This window comes from Lemur catta, chromosome 9 (assembly GCF_020740605.2).
Source record: "Lemur catta isolate mLemCat1 chromosome 9, mLemCat1.pri, whole genome shotgun sequence".
Classification (NCBI taxonomy): Eukaryota; Metazoa; Chordata; class Mammalia; order Primates; family Lemuridae; genus Lemur; species Lemur catta.
In genome coordinates, this window is record NC_059136.1 from 84,223,314 (window position 1) to 84,236,823 (window position 13,510).

Below are 13,510 nucleotides of genomic sequence, written 5' to 3' on the forward strand. Positions count from 1 at the left end.
TCAGCTTGCAAAGACTCTGATTCAGTTGATTTGCACTGGGTTAGGGTGCAAAGAAAAATCATTTCTTTGCAATAAATTCTTAGAATTATGGTGTTAAAAGATAAACTTAGACACATCAAATTTGAATGAGTTTATTTGAGCGTTTGTGAATAAGCAACACCAGACCACAAGCAGGTTTTCACTCCAAGGGTGCTCCAGGGCAAACTTTTAAAACATGTTTGCAAAGCAAGAAAAAGAAAATATAATTGATTGGGCAAAGTGGAGAGACCCCCAGTTAGAGGTTAGTTTGGCAGTTTCTGATTGGTCAAGCTTAAGTTTCCTTTTACTGTTTGCGTTGAGTTGGGATTTGGTTTTCTTACATAGCACCCAAGGTGCTGGAGGCTTCTCAGCCTAGTGGCCTCCCAATTAATTTTCAATGATAGATTTGGAAGCAGCCTTAGAGATCTTTTGGTCCACATCGCTTATTTAATGTATTCCATGGCCTTGTCAAGTCACAGAAGCTTGGACATTACCCCGTGCCCATTCTCTCATGCCAATACGTAATCTCCACGAATTCTTTTGATATCCAAGTTTGCTCTGAGAAGGAGTAAACACGTATTTCCCAATATAAGCTTGACTAAAACTAAAACAGTGAATATTCACAAGGTGATATTTGTGAAGGCTTCGCAGGGCTTCATAGCATCCTGTCCCACCATCACCTTCTCAGTATAGAGGAAAATGTGTGCTTCAGCGGAAAACTGCACCGTTAGAGCTTTAGCACACAGCCTGCAGGGTATCTGACTTTGATTCCATGGGGGCTCTGTGGCCTTCACTGCCTTTGAACTGCAAGTTGTAGAATAGTGATAGCAATGCAATAATTTTTGTCTATAAATATATAAATAAATTCTGTCCAGTGGAGAGACCCTCCTCCCCTTCTCCACACTCTGAGAGCAGAGGAAAGAAGGAGGGAGAGGAAGGCTGTGTTTCATTCCTTTGCACATTTATTTCAGTATCCCAATGTTCTAGGATTCATCTATCACTGGCTCTGCTTTTTGACATCTTAGGACTGGTTATAAGGTCTTTTTGTTTTTTCACTTAATAAGATTAAAAAAATCTTTGATGTGTTTATTTTATATTGATATAAGAATTATGCCTTCACTTTTTTAAAACAATTATTCTCCAACACAGTGCTATGATTTTTAAATAATCAAATCAATTTTTTCAACTGGTGTATTATTTTTTTCATACTGCAATAGTCTAGTTAAAAACAATAAATTGTCTAATTGGCCAAAACCAGTTTAATTTCAGTTATGATCTCATATTGTCTATATGCTGAAAAAGTTTAAAGTACTACCAAGTAGACTGATGAGAAACTAAGCTTGATGTGTGTGTGTTTACCTGTGTCTAAGTTGGGAGTAAAAGGACAAAGAAATCTTTTACACCCTAGATAGATATTAAAAACACTAACAGAGGAACAGGATGTGGATCTGGCATATTGAAATGATCAAATTCTAAAATGCTCCATCAAAGTATCAGAAAAGCTAAGTTAGATGAAAGCATTTATCATAAGAAAGGATATAAAACTCTTTGTTATCTTAAAAGAAGTGATTTCTGACTCTATTAAAAATGATTTCCAATGTATAAAGACTTAACACTATAAATATGTTTCAGCTTTCCTTCAATTTGTACTGCAGATAGATTTCATATTTAATTACTTTGACTATCATAAATAAAAATGTAAAAGAAGCATTAGGCCTCTGCCACACTTAGTAATATCCTTAGATAGACTCATTCATTTGACAAACGTGAGAAGTTTATTTACGTGTAAGGCATCATGCTGAATATTGGTATGGTTGGTCTAAGACTCTGCACAGTTCTAGCCCAGTCAATACACTGCAGCTAAGGAGAGACTGTTGGCTGAGCTTGACCAAGGCCCCCAGCAACTTCCATACTTGGCCTCCTAATCCAGAGTAGGGACCAGCCCTGTCAAGCAGATGGTTATTTCGAGGATAAAACCACATAATATATATAAAGAGAGTTGCAAAATCCTGTCCACATTTTAATTATTATTATATCCAACTAAAAACACATCCATTTCAGAAATACATCAGTATCTGGGGGAAGGTTTTGAACCTGACCTGGGATTGAATTATTATTGTTGTTATTAATATTAACAGCTACATATATTTTCCATACATTATTTCATTTGATGATCACAGTAATGCTATGATATAAGCTAAACAAAACTAATTTATAGGTGATAAAGTGAGAATCAGGAAAGTTAAATCACCCCCTAATATTTATGATTTATTAGCCACAAATAACAGGTGGCTGAGTCAGCATTTGAACCTGGGTTGCCTAGTTTTAAAGCACATATCTTTCCGCTGTTCTACACTGTTGCTTTTTACAGTGGGTGATTTTAAACCAGTTAACTGAAGAAGTCAGTATTCCTCAAGGAAATCTCCTCTCATCAAGGATCAACTAAGATACATACTTAATCCTACATCCTAGTCAACTTTCAGCCTGGTTGATCAGCACCAGACGGACTCCTTCCCTCTGCTGACACTTCTTAATATTCAAACACACACAGGGTTCTGAGAAAGGTTCCTAGTTAGGAAAAAGTTCCTAAGTAATTGAGTGGCCACATTGCCTGAAGTAACCACCTGCTAGTCCATTCGACTACAAAATATTAAATTGCACTGAAAAGTTTTAAGAATGTTCCGGAGTAAATATTTTAAATAGTTCTTCCAACAGGGAGCTCATATTGAATAAATCATACCGGGAAAAGGTAAAATGGTCACCAGCCATCCTGGCAATCAATTCATATTATCAAAAGGCTAAAAATATGTCCTCTCCTTAGGAGGAAATAAGCAATGAACTGATGTGAGAAACAGCCTTTTGAAGCTAAAATAAGAACTTTAAAAATAAAAGAGAACTACTTCAAGTGCTATCACACTGAGACCGAGAACAAAAGTAGGAATCTTTCAAAATTCCTTATGTCAAAGAGCTCAGGGCCTGTTAAAGAAGTCCTCATTGTGATTATTTGCCCATGCGGGGTGGCAAGGCATCAGTTGCTCTCTGCAAGTACTTCCCTGAAAAGAGAAAAGCTCTCCAGAAATAGGAGTCACCAGAACCTTCCTTATATTTGTTGTCACTGACATTAATCTTTTGGGAAAAATCGGCCCATAAAACCTCTGCAAATGTGTGAGTGCATTCTACCCCTCACTTAAGTTGAGGGGTAGAAGAAATGTCTAGAAAAGGAGGCTGGGAAGCAGTGGACAGAGGAGTGAGTGGTGGTGCTGGGAGCCACAGGAGTCAGGTGTTAAAGAAGGCGCATGTGGCCCTCTGTGGGCAACCAGGTGAAACGAAAGCACGAGGGTGTGCATTTATCTCAACAGCGGTCACCAGTGACCACACAGAGAGTCAGGTTGGTGGAATTGTGAAGATGGAAGCCAGGTGGAGGGCGTGGAGGGACAAATGGGATATGATGAAACAGAAGCAGTGAACACAAAGAACTTTTTGATAAGCGTGGCTGTGAAAAGTCAGAGGACAAACATAGGAAGGTTGCAGGAAGGGAGTGTGGAGCTGAGGTTTTTTGTTTTTTGGTTTTTTTTTTTCAATAGGAAAGATTAGAGCATATTTAAATGCTGATGGGATGGGTCAAAATTAAATATATAGGAGCAGGAGGAAACAATGGTTAGGGTAAATTTTTCTAGATGGAATTCCAGTGACACACGGGGATGCTGGCCCCTGATGAGGAAAGGACATGGGAACAAGGAGAGGCTGGTGCAGAGGCTGGTGACTCTGTCTCTGGCAGAGGGCAAGGAGGGGGTTTCTTCTGGTGACTTCCATTTTTTAGTCAGGAAAATAGAAAATGAAATGTCTGTTGAGGACACAACAACTAGAGAAGTAACAGTATTCTCTTTTGCTTTACTCTTTATCATTGATTATCCTGACTATGTGCAGAGTCCAATAATTAACTACACTATTTAACAACATACCCTGGCGATGCTTTAATGGGATTTTGTATTCTTTTTTTGCAAATGGACTATATCTTAAAATAGGAAAACTAGAAACCATGTTTGAAATAGCTCATTCTGCTTCAGTAATAGATTTACTTACAGTGTTTAACTACCAAGTCAAAAAGTCAGACTGGGATCTTCAAAGTAATGGTGGGTTAGCTCAGAAACGAGAATGTCTATTAGCACGGTCATGTTCTGATAAATTTGGGGAGAAGAATCAGATCATTAAAGGAATATTCCCTCACAGCGAAGACAAAGAAAAATAAAATTATGCCTTCTGGTACTTTTTAAAATCAGCTAACGTCCACAGAGATGAGTTCCATTATGGAGATGGATTTGATCAGAAGCACTGGGAAGCAATGTTAACTACGGAAAATCTTTGAGCTAACACAGAGGAAACTTTTCAATTAATCTATGACAGCAGAAAAGAAAATTTGTCTAGTAAAAATATGACAGTAAAGAATAAGAAGTCGGAAAAGGAAATGGAAGATCAGTCAAGGTATAATTTTGCTTCTCTGTTCTTCAGGCTAGCTGCCAACAGATGAAATTTCTAGCTATGAAGAAGAAAAACTGGATAATGACAGGTAACAGGAAAAAATATATGTGTATGTAAATACATATGTGTATATACAGAAATAAAAATATATACAGTATTGAGTGGACAGAGGGAAAAATCTAGCACATGTACTATCTAATACTAGGGTTTTTAGGTGATACTAGACATCACGAATAAGGAAACAATACTGTGCATAATGGAATCAGATTTTTCAAAAGCCATCTTTAATAAGGAACTGGCCTAATTTCTTGAAGCATGGGAAACTCACAAAAACATACCATTCATTAGATGTAATTAATTTCACATAGTTTTCTCAAAGTAACTAAATGAACATGGAGCTGTGGCTTATACTGAACAAGCTGTAGGTTAAAATAATGAGAAGAAATAAGCCATTAAAGAAAAAAAAGGCACACTCAAAACTGTCATTTTAGTGATGTGTTGCTAGCAATGTGATCTACACATCAGCCGGGTTCTCCTGCTCTCTTCAAATCTCAACAGGTCCAGGCTTGAACCCTCATTTTGTACAGTGCGGAAATCCAAAGACTTCTTGTTCTTGGAGAACAAACTTCTTGAGGTCCAATCTATTTCTGGGTTTATACTTCTGGGCCCTATGTCTCTTTTTAACACTGAGTTGACTGAGGTATAAAAATCACATCTGTCTTCAAGCCAATTTGCATACACACTTGCAAGTGTGGTGGACTTTAGGATTTGGTGTAGGTGGAACAGCTGGAGCGTACATCGCACTGGGGCAATACACACAGTTCCCCCTGAGTCTTCAACGGCCCTGGTAGGAAACCCTTCAGCCACCCTGTGTTTTCCATTGGCCACTTTCCCTCTTGTCATCCAGTACATCATAATTTCCTAACCTCTGCTCTCCTCTCTCTCTTCTGGGCTTCCCTCTCTCCTCTACCCTTCTTTCTCAGAAATAAAAGGAATTTCTCTATAATTCCCATAAAGAGCAATTTAACCATTCTCTTTTGTGGCTTTGGCTTTGCTGAACACCACACCCCACAGGGCCCCACCTTCTACCAAGTGGCTAATCAAGGCATTTCCTCAAACAAAGGTAGTGTTCTCCCCAAAAGCTATTCTGCTGCCAATTGTCCAAAACAATAAATTCAATGCCTAAATTATACAGGTGCTTTAAAAGAGTGGATTTATCACAAAGGAAAATAATCAATTGCTTGAAAAGCCCATGTCGTTGAATAGTAATATACAATGTTACCTGCAAATATTGAGACTAAAGTCTTTCATAGAATGGGTAGTACCTATAAGAGAATTTTTCTGCATTAGGAAATTCTCAATAAGAAAGTCACGTATAAGAAAGCTTTCAAAAAAATAAAACTTGAGAGAAGAGTGCATATTATGGGTGGGGACAACTTCCATTGGTAGCCCAAGCACACGCCTTCATCAGCTTAGAATCCTCTGTCTGCCTGGGCAGAGCTTCAGGAACAAACAGCAGCTGGTCCAACACCCACGGGCTAGGTCAGGACCATGGCTGATTGCCCACCTTCCTGTTGGTAGTGAGTTCCCCAGGCCATTCAATCCTGTTTACCTCAGGTTTCCCAGCACTCAGGGCACCTGACTCATTCCACATCCTTGCTTTGCTCATTACCCCACTGTCCTGCAGGGATTTCCCTTCACAATCTGTGAATTCTCTTCAGCGGGCCCCTGTATTTAATGTGTTCTTCCCTAGCTCCCAGGATTCTAATGCCATTTATAATTCCTATGCATGTCATTCTGAGTCTAGGTTTTGCATGTGACCTAATTTTTCTTTCTAGAATCTTCTATGATTCTTTTTTTTTGGTAGGTGGGGAGGGAGACCTTATTTGCCTTGCATTTGTAGGGCTGCACATTCAATGGGTCATTAAATCTAGAAACTCATGTCCTTCAATTCTAAGAATTTTTTTGTGTGTTATTTCCTTCATATTTTCCTCTCTCTGTTTTCTTTCTGAGACTCTTATTATTTAGATGTTGGACCTCCACTCTGATCTTCTAAATTTGTTTTAACTTTCTTCTCATGTTTTCCATTTCTTTTTCATGTATTTTCAGAATGATTTTACTTACTTTACCTTCCAACCCTCCTATTGATTCTTTTAGTTCTCCTATAATTGTACTATCTGAGAAACCATTCTTATGCTTTAATGATTCACTTTTCATCACATTCTATTCTTGTTTTGTGGATGCAATATCATCTGCTAGCTCTTTGAGAATATTATTCAAATATTTTTGGAGTTTCTTGATCCTTCTTGTAGTTTCTACTTTGAGTGTTTTTGTATGCTTTTTTTTCTTTCTATATTTTATGCTAAAAGCTCTATTTGCATGAGCAGGATTTGTTAATGGTGGATATCATTTGGTAATAAGCTAGCTTTTTCACTGAGGGACAAGCAAATATCACTATCTCCCTGTCTTTTACCACAGTCAGTTTTTTCTTAAGGGAATCTTCTATTCTTTAACCCAGATAGAATAAACGAGGCTAGAAGTATTCTTACTATTTTTTAATCATTATTTTTACAGATTTAGGGGGTATGAGTACAGTTCTGCTATTAATACATGGATATATTGCATAGCAGTGAAGTCTGGGATTTTTGTGTAACCACCACCAGACTAGTATATGTGGTACCCATTAAGTAATTTCTAATCCTACTCCCCCCTCCCATCCTCCTACCCTTCTGAATCTCCAATGTCTATTATTCCACTTACTATGTCCATGTGTACACATTATTTAGCTCCCACTTATAAGTGAGAGCATGTGATATTTGACTTTCTGTTTCTGAGTTACTTCACTTAAGATAATGGCCTCCAGTTCCATCCATGTTGTTGCAAAAGACATGATTTCATTCTTTTTTTGTGGCTGAGTAATAATCCATAGTATATGCTGAATTTTCTTTATCTAATTATCTATTGATGGACATTTAGGTTGATTTCACATCTTTGCTGTTGTGAATAGTGCTGTGGTTAACATATGAGTAGAGGTTTCTTTTTGATGTAATGATTTTTTTCCCTTTGGGTAGATACTCAGTAGTGGGATTGCTGGATCAAATGGTAGGTCTATTTATAGTTCTTTGAGTAATCTCCATACTGTTTTCTATAGAGGTTGTACTAATTTATATCCCCACCAACAGTGTATACACTTTCCCTTTTCTCTGCATCTTCACCATTATCTGTTGTTTTTTGACTTTTTAATAACAACCATTGTGACTGATGTAAAATGGTATCTCATGGTTTTAATTTACATTTCTCTGCTGATTAATGATATTGAACATTTTTTTCATATGTTTGTTGGCAGTCTGTATGTGTTCTTTTGAAAAATGTCTATTCATGTCCTTTCCCCACTTTTTACTGGGGTCATTTGGTTGTTTGAGTCCTTTGTAGGTTCTGGATATTAAGCCTTTGTCAGATGCATAATTTGTAAATATCTCCCATTCTGTAGGTTGTCTATTACTCTGTTGAATATGTCTTTTGCTGTGCAGAAGCTTTTTAGTTTAATTAGTCCTATTAGTCTATCTTTGTTTTTGTTGAATTTGTTTTGGGGTCTTAGTCATAAATTCTTTGTCTAGGCCAATGTCAAGAAGAGTTTTTCCTAGGTTTTCTTCTAGAATTTTTATAGTTTGAGGTCTTACATTTAAGTCTTAAATCCATCTTAAGTTACTTTTTGTATATGCTGTGAGATATTGGCTCAGTTTCATTCTTCTGCGTGTGGCTCCAATCTTCCCTGCACCATTTATTGAATAGGGTGTCCTTTCCCCAATGTATGTTTTTGTCTCTTTCGTTGAAGATCAGTTGGTTGTACATATGTGGCTTTATTTCTGGGTTTCTATTCTGTTCCATCTCATTATTGTTTGGGAGAGAGATTCAACCTTTCCAGGGAGTAAAATTCTAGCCTCTTGCAGGTGTGATGACAAGTTACCCATTGGCTAAAGATTGAAGGATAAGAGGCAAAGCCTTTTCATAGACAAATCTTCAACAGATAATTCAACGGTTCCTGATATCTCCAGGTCTCAAGTCCTTCTAGGGTTCTGAGACATAAATCATTTTTCTTTTTGTTTACTTGCCCATATCACTACGATATTCACATTTACCTTTTTCTAGACTGCTAAGTCAGTTACCCCTGGTTTACCCATTTTTCATCTTTCAAAAGCTTGTTGAAATCTCTCGTCTGCTGTTGTCTGCTATTCAGTTCTTGTGGTCTCCTGGATTGATCCCTCTTTTTTTCTTTTTTTTTTTTTTTTTGAGACAGAGTCTCACTTTGTTGCCCTGGCTAGAGTGAGTGCCGTGGCGTCAGCCTAGCTCACAGCAACCTCAGACTCCTGGGCTGAAACGATCCTACTGCCTCAGCCTCCCGAGTAGCTGGGACTACAGACATGCGCCACTATGCCCGGCTAATTTTTTCTGTATATATATTTTAGTTTGCCAGATAATTTCTTTCTATTTTTAGTAGAGATGGGGTCTTGCTCTTGCTCAGGCTGGTCTCGAACTCCTGAGCTCGAGTAATCCGCCCGCCTCAGCCTCCCAGAGTGCTGGGATTACAGGCGTGAGCCACCGCGCCCGGCCTCCCTCTTTTTTTCAAAACACCTCTGTTACTGCTTTTTAATGGTGTACTGTCTTTTTCAAGGAGTCCAAAGTAACCATTTATATTCAATATACCTTGTTAATCAGAAGTACAATTCTCTCGTCAGTTCTTATAATCTGGCTTCTGTTCTTACTGTCCCGGTGAAATTACTCCCAATGAGATCAAAACTAAATTCCATATTGTTAAATACATTGGGAATTTCCTTGATCACATCCTTCTTAATTTTTTGGTATTTAATCAACTCATCACTCCTTGACTTGAAACTCTTGTTTTTTTGAGGTTGACAAATATCATGTTATTCTGGCTTTTCTCCTACTTCATCATTTGCTCCTCAGTCTTCTTTGCTAGTACTTCTTTTCTTGTCTTCTCCTAAATGTTCAAGTTCCCAGAACTTGTTCTTGGATGCCCTTCACATATTTTCCTATGCTCTCTTCTTAAGAGAGCTCATGTAAACCCTTTGGCTTCAGTACTGTTTATTATTAATAGCTGATGATCCCCAAATGTAAGGTCTAGCTTAGGCCACCTTTGTGGGCTCCCACTCTTGTAGAATAACAAAGCCGCTACAATGAATGACTATTGTGTATTAACTATATATCAAACACTGTTCTAAGATTTCATATAAGGCCGGGCGCGGTGGCTCACGCCTGTAATCCTAGCTCTGGGAGGCCGAGGCGGGTGGATCGCTCGAGGTCAGGAGTTCGAGACCAGCCTGAGCAAGAGTGAGACCCCGTCTCTACTAAAAATAGAAAGAAATTATCTGGCCAACTAAAAATATATATACAAAAAAATTAGCCGGGCATGGTGGCTCATGCCTGTAGTCCCAGCTACTCGGGAGGCTGAGGCAGTAGGATCGCTTAAGCCCAGGAGTTTGAGGTTGCTGTGAGCTAGGCTGACGCCACGGCACTCACTCTAGCCCGGGCAACAAAGTGAGACTCTGTCTCAAAAAAAAAAAAAAAAAAAAAAAGATTTCATATATATTTTTAAATTAATTCTATCAATGACCTGATCTTAAAGCTATTATTATTATTATTATTATTATTATTATTATTATTATTTTGAGACAAGATCTTGCTCTGTTGCCCAGGCTGGAGTGCAGTGGTGCAATCCTAGCTCACTGTAACCTCGAACTCCTGGGCTCAAGCTATCCTCCTACTTCAGCTTCCCAAGAAGCTGGAACTACAGGTGTGTGCCACCACACTCGGCTAATTTCTAAAAATTTTTTGTATGTGTGGAGACAGGATCTTGCTATGTTGCCTAGCCTGATCTTTAACTCCTGGACTCAAGTGATCCTACCACCTCGGCCTCCCCAAGTGCTGAGATTACAGGCAAGAGCCACCATGGCTGGCCTGAAGCTATTACTGATATACGCATTTTAACAGATGGGGAAACTGAGACGTGAGAAGGTTAAGTAAATGCCCAAGGTGGTTGAGTCAATGACCGCCTCCAAGAGAAGTCTGACTCTAGAGTTATGCTCATTACAACTGTGCCCTGCTCCCTAATAATCCTCTCCAGCTGGCTGGCTAATAGGTATCCAAAGTGAATCTACCAAAAGTTAACTTCCTCATTGAACTGTTAAACTGTTCTCTACCATGTAGTGGCAACTCATGCCAAAAATCAAAGAGCCTTTTCTAATTTCTCCCTTCCTTTTCTTCATTTCCTTTGAAGCTATCATGCAATTCCCATGATTATATCCTTCAAAATGCCTCATATTTGCCCACTCCTTTGTGTTCATAGCTGTGACCTTCATCAATGTACCCTGTGGCCATAGCCTTCCAACTGGTTTCTTCTTCTGCACTCTTTAATCCATTCTCTGTACAAACTACAGAAATGTCTTTAGAAACATAAATTAAATTACACTTCAGCATTTCAGTGCCTTCTCCATCATTAGAATAAAATCCCCCCCCCACCATGGCCTGCAATGCTCTACGCAGTCTGATTCCTGCCTGTATTAGAACCTCAGCTGATATAACTCTCCTGGCTCACTGAGCCCCAATCTCATATCCCTTCCTCAAATAAGCCAACTCCTTTTTATGCCTCCTTTTCTTCCCTTTCTCAGGTGATCTAATGTTGTCCCCATCACTCAGTCACTCTGCTCCACTTCAACTTTTAAATTTTTTCCTAACACTAGCCACAAATAGTAAATATCTTATTTATTTGCTTATTTTCTTCCCCCACAAGAATGCAAAGTCTATGAGGGAAGAAACATTGTCTTTGTCACTCATTAGTCTATTCCAGGGTCTAGAAATATCCTAGACCATGACAAAGCAAGAATTAATAAATTCAATAGAAGTCCTCTTATCCAATATGAACTATACCAGTCCTTGGTTGGTGTCTTGGGGTTCTCTAGAGAAACAGAACCAATAGATGCATACACACACACACATACACACACACACACACACACACACACACACACACACACACACACACACACAAAGAGATTTGTTATGAGAAATGGACTTACATAATTATGAAAGCTGAAAAGTTCCCAGGTCTGCAGTTTGCAAGCTGGAGACTCAGGAGAACTGATGATGTAGTTCCAGTCCAAAAACCAGCAGGCTCAAAACCCAAAAAAGAGCTGATGTTTCAGTTTGAGTCCAAAGGCAGGAATAGACCAATGTCCCAGCTCAAACAGTCAGGCAAGAGAGTTACCTCTCACTCTTAGAAGGGTCAGCCCTTTTGTTTTATTCAGGCCTCAGATAAGACTCACCCACACCAGGAAGGGCAGTTTGTTTTATCTAGTCCACCAATTCAAATATCAATGTCATCCAAAAACACCCACACAGAAACACAATAATGTTTGAGTAAATATCTGGGTACAGTCAATTTGACTCATAAAATTTGCCCTCACAGTTGGTTAATAAAAAAAAAAAAAAACAGTCATATTAGACAATCAGGAAAGAGACACATGGAGACCTTGAGCTTTTTTATTTCACTGCAAATATATTGATATAAATACATATTCATTTACTAATCTTTTGTAGTACATCCAAAGCTTTTTCCTTAAGTATGACTCTGGTAATTGAAGTTCCAGGTAGCCGTGCCCACAAAGCTGTACTCATAATTCATCTTCTACATTTCCATTGTCTGTTTCCTTAATTGAGAAAAAAAAAAAAAAAAAAACCTTAAAGACAATTACAGTTCAATCAAAGAGCAAAATTTTTTCTAGACTTTCAAGGTTATTTTTCCAATTCTTCTCTAGTTATTTGATTTGATCTCATTTATAAATGCAGTATGCTTTCTCAAGTATTTAGTTTTCACAGCAACAAAATTTTTCTTTTAAAACATGTCATCTGTCAGGCTGTGTAACATGTAGTTGTTAAATTATTACAATGACAAGGTTTGGGATCAAACATGACTGAGTCAAGAGAAGCATACAACTTGACTGGGAAGAGCATAAGTGCATGAGCAGAATTAGCAGTTTGTGTACACGGGTGAAGGTTCAGTTTGCTGTGGGGCTCAGCCAGTAGGATTCACAGAGTGATGGATAGAGTCAAATTATCAGGAGCGTTAGCTCAGGGGAGTCTTGCTCAGACAGTTGCTCCCAATATAACTGGGCTAAAAGGACATTAGACGTTAACATCTGTTTGCATCAAATTTATTCGGGAGTCCCCAAAGGACATAGATTACCATGAAAACCAAAATAAACAAGAAGAGGAAGAGAAGCCACTTCCAGAATTTTCTAGAAGCTTTCTTGATTCCTTTTGGTTACATTTGTCACTTCTTATTTTCATAATTGCCTTCAAATATGTAATTTAAAATTTTTAATTCTTACTCTAATCTCTCTAAAATATATTTTTTGGTATCCCAAGAACAAAATCATGTGCTGTTTTATTAAACTCTCTGTTTTTATTCTAACAGTCTTTTTTTAAAAATATTCTTCTCTATTCCATTGAGATAATAAAATAATCTGTGCTGCACAGTGAAACCACTCATAAATGGGCCCTTTGGTTAATAACATCATGCCCAGGCAAGTCTCATTTTTCACTTTCTGTAATGATAAAATGCAATTTAACATTTTCATGTAATGAGATGATACAATGAAGAAATTTTATTACTTTTGTTAATTACCTCTATGACATATTTGTAAATGTAAGTGACAAAAGGCTATAAAAGTTAAGCTTTGAGAGATATAAAAGAAACTAATTATTTAGACGCTTCATTTCTGAATAGCTAAGAAGATAATAACGTGCTGGTACTCAAACCATCAGGGACTGCACTAAACACTCTAGCGACCAAGCAGGAACATTTGTGCTGGGTAATTTGTCTTATTTCCTTCTGAGGTTTTAGTCCACTGGAGGCAAAATAGTGAGCTGTTTCTGAGAGAGCTCCAGGGTCAGATTACCTAGGTTCGAACCTCAGCTCTGCCTCTTGCTGTCTCAA